Here is an 8,496-nt window from a genome sequence, read left to right as displayed (position 1 = left end):
GTCCATTCCCTTTGTTTAGTGCTGTGAAAGGAAGAGCAGAATTCCAAAATTGATCAATGATGTTTCAGAAATTTCCCAAAGGGAATACCAAGCCGAGTGTTAAAAACTGCATTTACTCACAGGCTTTGAGCAGGAAACACTGTAATGCTATTAAAGTGCAATATCCAAGGGAACACTGACTCTGTCAAAGATGATCCAAATGGAATTGATGAAAAGTCCAAATTACAAACAACAGAATCAAAATAGGGTAAGGGGACAACCGGATTTGAACCAGGGACCTTTTGATCTGCAGTCAAATGCTCTACCACTGAGCTATATCCCCAGCTTTTCAGTAAAATCAGAATGACAAAATATCAGTACATATTGAAAGAGTGTGAGGATCATACTAAGTTGTGCCAGAAAGTACAACCTTGAAACTGTGGAACAGGAGAAGTAGCCCTTAACATTATTTATTAAAGGAAAACTGGATCATTTAAAAAACAGATTTATTTGTTTCATTGTTATTTTATTTGAATAGGCAGTGGTACATAGGACCAATGCCTCTACATACAATGATTGTTTTGAAACATTCTTAAAGTAGAAGAGGTTTTTACGGGACACCTTATCATTTGAGGATTGGTTACCACAATCACGGAGATGGTGATGGAGTATGATTGTTTTGGGCCAAATTATGGTGGAAAAACATTTCTACGTACCACTAAAATTCGGTATTTGGAAGGTGCACCCAAACACCCCTTTCGATTACCTTCCATTTAATACATCAGAAAAAGCCATTTTGCGTTTATCAATGGCCTGATTCTTCAGACCAGCCTTCTTGCAACTGCAATGATAGTTCGTACATCTTGCACGTAGGCAGAGCTTTTAAGGAGAAATTAAATAGTTCCTACATTGCACAAAAATGAAGTGCTTCAAACAAACACATACTTTGCATGCACAGAGAAGAGGTGGAATATATGTAAGACTGAAGACACAGGTGAATTGAGAAATAGATAGACTGCTTCGCTGCCAGGTTTTATACGCCATTTCTTCAGTGCAATACAAGAAAGCACCAAACAGTATAACAAAGTTGTCAATTGGTTTCATAGTCCATTCCCTTTGTTTAGTGCTGTGAAAGGAAGAGCCGAATTCCAAAATTGATCAATGATGTTTCAGAAATTTCCCAAAGGGAATACCAAGCCGAGTGTTAAAAACTGCATTTACTCACAGGTTTTGAGCAGGAAACACTGAAATGCTATTAAAGTGCAATATCCAAGGGAACACTGACTCTGTCAAAGATGATCCAAATTGAATTGATGAAAAGTCCCAATGACAAACAACAGAATGAAAATAGGGTGAGGGGACACCAGGATGTGAACCAGGGACCTCTTGATCTGCAGTCAATATAGCTCTACCACTGAGCTATATCCCCAACTTTACAGTAAAATCAGAATGACAAAATATCAGTACATCATGAAAGAGTGTGAGGATCATACTAAGTTGTGCCAGAAAGTACAACCTTGAAACTGTGGAACAGGAGAAGTAGTCCTTAATATTATTTATTAAAGGAAAACTGGATCATTTAAAAAACAGATATTTGTTTCATTGTTATTTTATTTGAATAGGCAGTCGTACATTGGACCAATGCCTCTACATACAATGATTGTTTTGAAACATTCTTAAAGCGGAAGAGGTTTTTACGGGACAACTTATCATTTGAGGATTGGTTACCACAATCACTGAGATGGTGATGAAGTATGATTGTTTTGGGCCAAATTATGGTGGAAAAACATTTGTACGTACCACTACAATTCGGTATTTGGAAGGTACACCCAAACACCCCTTTCGAATACCTTCCATTTAATACATCAGAAAAAGCCACTTTGCGTTTGCAAATAGCCTGATTCTTCAGACCAGCCTTCTTGCAACTGCAAAGATAGTTCGTACATCTTGCACGTAGGCAGAGCTTTTAAGGAGAAATTAAATAGTTCCTAGGTTGCACAAAAAGTGAAGTGCTTCAAACAAACACATACTTTGCATGCACAGAGAAGAGGTGGAATATATGTAAGACTGAAGATAAAGGTGAAATGAGAAATAGATTGACTGCTTCGCTGCCAAGTTTTATACGCCATTTCTTCAGTGCAATACAAGAAAGCACCAAACAGTATAACAAAGTTGTCAATTGGTTTCATAGTCCATTCCCTTTGTTTAGTGCTGTGAAAGGAAGAGCCGAATTCCAAAATTTATCAATGATGTTCCAGAAATTTCCCAAAGGGAATACCAAGCCGAGTGTTAAAAACTGCATTTACTCACTGGTTTTGAGAAGCAAACACTGTAATGCCATTAAAATGCAATATCCAAGGGAACACTGACTCTGTCAAAGATGATCCAAATGGAATTGATGGAAAGTCCCAATTACAAACAACAGAATCAAAATAGGGTGAGGGGACACCAGGATTTGAACCAGGTAACTCTTGATCTGCAGTCAAATGCTCTACCACTGAGCTATATCCCCAGCTTTACAGTAAAATTAGAATGACAAAATATCAGTACATCATGAAAGAGTGAGAGGATCATAATGAGTTGTTCCGGAAAGTACAACCTTGAAACTGTGGAACAGGAGAAGTAGTCCTTAATATTATTTATTAAAGGAAAACTGGATCATTCAAAAAACAGATACTTGTTTCATTGTTATTTTATTTGAATAGGCAGTGGAACATAGGACCAATGCCTCTACATACAATGATTGTTTTGAAACATTCTTAAAGGGGAAGAGGTTTTTACGGGACACCCTATCATTTGAGGATTGGTTACCACAATCACTGAGATGGTGATGCAGTATGATTGTTTTGGGCCAAATTATGGTGAAAAAACATTTCTACGTACTACTACAATTCGGTATTTGGAAGGTACACCCAAACACCCCTTTCGAATACCTTCCATTTAATACATCAGAAAAAGCCATTTTGTGTTTGCAAATGGCCTGATTCTTCAGACCAGCCTTCTTGCAACTGCAATGATAGTTCGTACATCTTGCACGTAGGCAGAGCTTTTAAGGAAAAATTAAATAGTTCCTACGTTGCACAAAAATGAAGTGCTTCAAACAAACACATACTTTGCATGCACCGAGAAGAGGTGGAATATATGTAAGACTGAAGACACAGGTGAAATGAGAAATAGATTGACTGCTTCGCTGCCAAGTTTTATACGCCATTTCTTCAGGGCAATACAAGAAAGCACCAAACAGTATAACAAAGTTGTCAATTGGTTTCATAGTCCATTCCCTTTGTTTAGTGCTGTGAAAGGAAGAGCAGAATTCCAAAATTGATCAATGATGTTTCAGAAATTTCCCAAAGGGAATACCAAGCCGAGTGTTAAAAACTGCATTTACTCACAGGCTTTGAGCAGGAAACACTGTAATGCTATTAAAGTGCAATATCCAAGGGAACACTGACTCTGTCAAAGATGATCCAAATGGAATTGATGAAAAGTCCAAATTACAAACAACAGAATCAAAATAGGGTAAGGGGACACCAGGATGTGAACCAGGGACCTCTTGATCTGCAGTCAATATAGCTCTACCACTGAGCTATATCCCCAACTTTACAGTAAAATCAGAATGACAAAATATCAGTACATCATGAAAGAGTGAGTGGATCATACTAAGTTGTTCCGGAAAGTACTACCTTGAAACTGTGGAACAGGAGAAGTAGTCCTTAATATTATTTATTAAAGGAAAACTGGATCATTTAAAAAACAGATATTTGTTTCATTGTTATTTTATTTGAATAGGCAGTGGAACATAGGACCAATGCCTCTACATACAATGATTGTTTTGAAACATTCTTAAAGGCGAAAAGGTTTTTACGGGACACCTTATCATTTGAGGATTGGTTACCACAATCGCTGAGATGGTGATGAAGTATGATTGTTTTGGGCCAAATTATGGTGGAAAAACATTTCAATGTACCACTAAAATTCGGTATTTGGAAGGTACACCCAAACACCCCTTTCGAATACCTTCCATTTAATACATCAGAAAAAGCCATTTTGCTTTTGCAAATGGCCTGATTCTTCAGACCAGCCTTCTTGCAACTGCAATGATAGTTCGTACATCTTGCACGTAGGCAGAGCTTTTAAGGAGAAATTAAATAGTTCCTACGTTGCACAAAAATGAAGTGCTTCAAACAAACACATACTTTGCATGCACAGAGAAGAGGTGGAATACATGTAAGACTGAGGACACAGGTGAAATGAGAAATAGATTGACTGCTTCGTTGCCAAGTTTTATACGCCATTTCTTCAGTGCAATACAAGAAAGCACCAAACAGTATAACAAAGTTGTCAATTGGTGTCATAGTCCATTCCCTTTGTTTAGTGCTGTGAAAGGAAGAGCCGAATTCCAAAATTGATCAATGATGTTTCAGAAATTTCCCAAAGGGAATACCAAGCCGAGTGTTAAAAACTGCCTTTACTCACAGGTTTTGAGCAGGAAACACTGAAATGCTATTAAAGTGCAATATCTAAGGGAACACTGACTCTGTCAAAGATGATCCAAATGGAATTGATGAAAAGTCCCAATTACAAACAACAGAATCAAAATAGGGTGAGGGGACACCCAGATTCGAACCAGGGACCTTTTGATCTGCAGTCAAATGCTCTACCACTGAGCTATATCCCCAGCTTTTCAGTAAAATCAGAATGACAAAATATCAGTACATCATGAAAGAGTGTGAGGATCATACTAAGTTGTGCCAGAAAGTACAACCTTGAAACTGTGGAACAGGAGAAGTAGTCCTTAATATTATTTATTAAAGGAAAACTGGATCATTTAAAAAACAGATATTTGTTTCATTGTTATTTTATTTGAATAGGCAGTCGTACATTGGACCAATGCCTCTACATACAATGATTGTTTTGAAACATTCTTAAAGGGGAAGAAGTTTTTACGGGACAACTTATCATTTGAGGATTGGTTACCACAATCACTGAGATGGTGATGAAGTATGATTGTTTTGGCCAAATTATGGTGGAAAAACATTTCTACGTACCACTACAATTCGGTATTTGGAAGGTACACCCAAACACCCCTTTCGAATACCTTCCATTTAATACATCAGAAAAAGCCATTTTGCGTTTGCAAATGGCCTGATTCTTCAGACCAGCCTTCTTGCAACTGCAATGATAGTTCGTACATCTTGCACGTAGGCAGAGCATTTAAGGAGAAATTAAATAGTTCCTACGTTGCCCAAAAATGAAGTGCTTCAAACAAACACATACTTTGCATGCACAGAGACGAGGTGGAATATATGTAAGACTGAAGACACAGGTGAAATGAGAAATAGATTGACTGCTTCGCTGCCAAGTTTTATACGCCATTTCTTCAGTGCAATACAAGAAAGCACCAAACAGTATAACAAAGTTGTCAATTGGTTTCATAGTCCATTCTCTTTGTTTAGTGCTGTGAAAGGAAGAGCCGAATTCCAAAATTGATCAATGATGTTTCAGAAATTTCCCAAAGGGAATACCAAGCCGAGTGTTTAAAACTGCATTTACTCACAAGTTTTGAGCAGGAAACACTGAAATGCTATTAAAGTGCAATATCCAAGGGAACACTGACTCTGTCAAAGATGATCCAAATGGAATTGATGAAAAGTACCAATTACAAACAACAGAATCAAAATAGGGTGAGGGGACACCCGGATTTGAACCAGCGACCTCTTGATCTGTAGTCAAATGCTCTACCACTGAGCTATATCCCCAGCTTTTCAGTAAAATCAGAATGATAAAATATCAGTACATCATGAAAGAGTGTGAGGATCATACTAAGTTGTGCCAGAAAGTACAACCTTGAAACTGTGGAACAGGAGAAGTAGTCCTTAATATTATTTATTAAAGGAAAACTGGATCATTTAAAAACAGATTTATTTGTTTCATTGTTATTTGATTTGAATAGGCAGTAGTACATAGGACCAATGCCTCTACATACAATGATTGTTTTGAAACATTCTTAAAGGGGAAGAGGTTTTTACGGGACACCTTATCATTTGAGGATTGGTTACCACAATCACTGACATGGTGATGAAGTATGATTGTTTTGGGCCAAATTATGGTGGAAAAACATTTCTACGTACCACTACAATTCGGTATTTGGAAGGTACACCCAAACACCCCTTTCGAATACCTTGCATTTAATACATCAGAAAAAAGCCATTTTGCGTTTGCAAATGGCCTGATTCTTCAGACCAGCCTTCTTGCAACTGCAATGATAGTTCGTGCATCTTGCACGTAGGCAGAGCTTTAAAGGAGAAATTAAATAGTTCCTATGTTGCACAAAAATGAAGTGCTTCAAACAAACACATACTTTGCATGCACAGAGAAGAGGTGGAATATATGTAAGACTGAAGACACAGGTGAAATGAGAAATAGATTGACTGCTTCGCTGCCAAGTTTTATACGCCATTTCTTCAGTGTAATACAAGAAAGCACCAAACAGTATAACAAAGTTGTCAATTGGTTTCATAGTCCATTCCCTTTGTTTAGTGCTGTGAAAGGAAGAGCCGAATTCCAAAATTGATCAATGATGTTTCAGAAATTTCCCAAAGGGAATACCAAGCCGAGTGTTAAAAACTGCATTTACTCACAGGTTTTGAGCAGGAAACACTGAAATGCTATTAAAGTGCAATATCCAAGGGAACACTGACTCTGTCAAAGATGATCCAAATGGAATTGATGAAAAGTCCCAATTACAAACAACAGAATCAAAATAGGGTGAGGGGACACCCAGAGTTGAACCAGGGACCTCTTGATCTGCAGTCAAATGCTCTACCACTGAGCTATATCCCCAACTTTTCAGTAAAATCAGAATGACAAAATATCAGTACATCATGAAAGAGTGTGAGGATCAATCTAAGTTGTGCCACAAAGTACAACCTTGAAACTGTGGAACAGGAGAAGTAGTCCTTAATATTATTTATTAAAGGAAAACTGGATCATTTAAAAAATAGATATTTGTTTCATTGTTATTTTATTTGAATAGGCAGTCGTACATTGGACCAATGCTACTACATACAATGATTGTTTTGAAACATTCTTAAAGGGGAAGAGGTTTTTACGGGACAACTTATCATTTGAGGATTGGTTACCACAATCACTGAGATGGTGATGAAGTATGATTGTGTTTGCCAAATTATGGTGGAAAAACATTTCTACGTACCACTACAATTCGGTATTTGGAAGGTACACCCAAACACCCCTTTCGAATACCTTCCATTTAATACATCAGAAAAAGCCATTTTGCGTTTGCAAATGGCCTGATTCTTCAGACCAGCCTTCTTGCAACTGCAATGATAGTTCGTACATCTTGCACGTAGGCAGAGCATTTAAGGAGAAATTAAATAGTTCCTACGTTGCCCAAAAATGAAGTGCTTCAAACAAACACATACTTTGCATGCACAGAGACGAGGTGGAATATATGTAAGACTGAAGACACAGGTGAAAGGAGAAATAGATTGACTGCTTCGCTGCCAAGTTTTATACGCCATTTCTTCAGTGCAATACAAGAAAGCACCAAACAGTATAACAAAGTTGTCAATTGGTTTCATAGTCCATTCTCTTTGTTTAGTGCTGTGAAAGGAAGAGCCGAATTCCAAAATTGATCAATGATGTTTCAGAAATTTCCCAAAGGGAATACCAAGCCGAGTGTTTAAAACTGCATTTACTCACAAGTTTTGAGCAGGAAACACTGAAATGCTATTAAAGTGCAATATCCAAGGGAACACTGACTCTGTCAAAGATGATCCAAATGGAATTGTTGAAAAGTACCAATTACAAACAACAGAATCAAAATAGGGTGAGGGGACACCCGGATTTGAACCAGCGACCTCTTGATCTGTAGTCAAATGCTCTACCACTGAGCTATATCCCCAGCTTTTCAGTAAAATCAGAATGACAAAATATCAGTACATCATGAAAGAGTGTGAGGATCATACTAAGTTGTGCCAGAAAGTACAAACTTGAAACTGTGGAACAGGAGAAGTAGTCCTTAATATTATTTATTAAAGGAAAACTGGATCATTTAAAAACAGATTTATTTGTTTCATTGTTATTTGATTTGAATAGGCAGTGGTACATAGGACCAATGCCTCTACATACAATGATTGTTTTGAAACATTCTTAAAGGGGAAGAGGTTTTTACGGGACACCTTATCATTTGAGGATTGGTTACCACAATCACTGACATGGTGATGAAGTATGATTGTTTTGGGCCAAATTATGGTGGAAAAACATTTCTACGTACCACTACAATTCGGTATTTGGAAGGTACACCCAAACACCCCTTTCGAATACCTTGCATTTAATACATCAGAAAAAAGCCATTTTGCGTTTGCAAATGGCCTGATTCTTCAGACCAGCCTTCTTGCAACTGCAATGATAGTTTGTGCATCTTGCACGTAGGCAGAGCTTTAAAGGAGAAATTAAATAGTTCCTATGTTGCACAAAAATGAAGTGCTTCAAACA

The 8,496-nt window shown here is 37.5% G+C and overlaps 4 non-coding genes across 4 annotated transcripts; all 4 read right to left on the bottom strand.

Annotated features, from left to right (window-relative positions):
- Positions 1-250: 250 nt before the first annotated feature.
- On the bottom strand, positions 251-322 carry TRNAC-GCA (transfer RNA cysteine (anticodon GCA)). The gene has a single exon. It is a non-coding gene; the product is annotated as a tRNA-Cys (tRNA).
- A 4,263-nt stretch (positions 323-4,585) lies between these two features.
- Positions 4,586-4,657, bottom strand: TRNAC-GCA (transfer RNA cysteine (anticodon GCA)). The gene has a single exon. It is a non-coding gene; the product is annotated as a tRNA-Cys (tRNA).
- A 1,009-nt stretch (positions 4,658-5,666) lies between these two features.
- On the bottom strand, positions 5,667-5,738 carry TRNAC-ACA (transfer RNA cysteine (anticodon ACA)). The gene has a single exon. It is a non-coding gene; the product is annotated as a tRNA-Cys (tRNA).
- A 2,093-nt stretch (positions 5,739-7,831) lies between these two features.
- On the bottom strand, positions 7,832-7,903 carry TRNAC-ACA (transfer RNA cysteine (anticodon ACA)). Its single transcript has one exon. It is a non-coding gene; the product is annotated as a tRNA-Cys (tRNA).
- Positions 7,904-8,496: the final 593 nt, after the last annotated feature.

Source organism: Lissotriton helveticus, chromosome 1_2 (assembly GCF_964261635.1).
Source record: "Lissotriton helveticus chromosome 1_2, aLisHel1.1, whole genome shotgun sequence".
NCBI classification, from domain to species: Eukaryota; Metazoa; Chordata; class Amphibia; order Caudata; family Salamandridae; genus Lissotriton; species Lissotriton helveticus.
This window is presented reverse-complemented; position numbering and strand designations above follow the sequence as displayed.